This window comes from Mastomys coucha, unplaced genomic scaffold, assembly GCF_008632895.1.
Source record: "Mastomys coucha isolate ucsf_1 unplaced genomic scaffold, UCSF_Mcou_1 pScaffold14, whole genome shotgun sequence".
In the NCBI taxonomy this organism is placed as follows: domain Eukaryota; kingdom Metazoa; phylum Chordata; class Mammalia; order Rodentia; family Muridae; genus Mastomys; species Mastomys coucha.
Window position 1 is genome coordinate 105,786,066 of NW_022196896.1, and position 1,948 is coordinate 105,788,013.

Here is a 1,948-nt window from a genome sequence, read left to right on the forward strand (position 1 = left end):
CACACACACACACACACACACACACACAAACACCCAGTGTCTTGCACACACACAGTGTCTTGCACACACACAAACACACAGTGTCTTGCACACACACATATACACACACACATTGTCTTGCTGAGGACAGAATCATCCTATTTTGGTAATTACCTGGTATTCTCAGACAGTTGCCTTTCCCTGCAGTGAGCTCTAAAGCTTTTCTGTAGGAAAGAATTTTATTTATTTTCCATCTTAAAGAGTTTCTGCCTCTTCCTTTAGTGGGGGTAACTCTTATTTCACTGATGTTTGCTATAAGATGCTCTATAAAGTTTTGCCTTTTCCCCAGGAACTACCCTTTTATTATGCACCATCCTTTAAACAAATAAAGGGGTATAGCTGGTCTTTGCTGCTTTGTGCATTTTTCCTTTTCCCACACATTATCCTTCAGTTCATGCCCTATCACTAAATAGGGGAGAAAGAAAGATGTAGAGGTGGGGAGAGAGAGAGGGATCCATGAATCTAATTTTTTTTCCTTTTTTTTTTCTTCTTTGAGCACAGCTACTAACAAACCACAACTACGACCCCTGAATAGCCAACAACCAGCAACTCTGCCCCCCAAGGGCCCCGGTATTTATATACCCGCTGAAAAGTTTCCACAATTCCAAATGTCGCACAATCTTAGAAACTACAGCTGGCAAAATCATGTCTCTGCTAGAGCATGAGGCAAATCATAGTCAGCTTTTGTGGATAATCTTGAGCAGCCCTACATCCCTACTCCTGGGATTAAAACAAAGTCACATTCTTACAATATTTCTGAGTTCTTAAAAGAACCTAAAATTGCAAAATTGTCATTACAAGGTTGGAGTGGGGGTGGAGACTATGGTTGAGATATATTGTATAAGAGAAAAATTGATTTTCAATTAAAAGAAAGAAGTCAACACTGGAGTAAGCAAAAACGTATCTAGCATTGGGGGTATGCCTCAACATCTAGCAGAAGGTGTACTATGGGTTCAAGGCCAACCTGCCCTACATAGTGAGCTTAGGGCAAGCCTGGCCTACATGCGGACACTGACTCAAAACCACAAAAACAAACAAACAAATAATATTTAATATTATGTAGCAAAGCTCTTGGAAAACGAACCCTATGGCCATTAACTATTCCTATATCAATTCATTAATTCAGAGATAATTCTTCTATTAGTTAATAACAGATCAGCCCATCAGATTTAGAAACCTACCTATGGTCTGAAAATTCCACCGCATTATATAATAAGACATGCGTAACCACTGCCAGGGAGCCAGAGCTACCTTGACTTCTGAAGTCTCATTATATATTATTCTCTAAACACCCTCCAGGGCTGCATAATCTGCTGCCCCTGAGTCAGCCATCAGTAATAACTTGACACATTGACCCATTGACCGTTGACCTTAGATACAACCTCTCAGCTCACAAAGCATACATCCTATCCCCTGATTTCTCACCAAGCCCTCCATGTGGGAAGGACAAGCTCATGAGTCTTAAGAGATCTTCAAAGCAACACAGAAATTAAAGTAGATGGCTTTTTAAACCTTTTGTTTGTTTTTTTTTCAAGAATTAACAAAATTCATTTATGTGCATGTATGTGTCTGTATGAGAGTATGCCTCATGTGCGCAAGTAGCCATAGAGGCTAGAAGGGTGAGCTGGAGTTACAGTTGTGTGCGAGGAACTGAACTCTGGTCCTCTGGAAGAGCAGGAGTCTCTCTTCAGCATTGAGCCGTGTCTCCAGCACCTGATCACGAATTTTTTAAAGTTAGCATATAAGACATTAGGTTTCAACCGGGCAGTGGTGTCACACGCCTTTAATCCCAGCGCTTGGGAGGCAGAGGCAGGCGGATTTCTAAATTCGAGGCCAGCCTGCTCTACAGAGTGAGTTCCAGGAGAGCCAGGGCTATACAGAGAAACCCTGTCTCAAAAAAAAAAAAAAA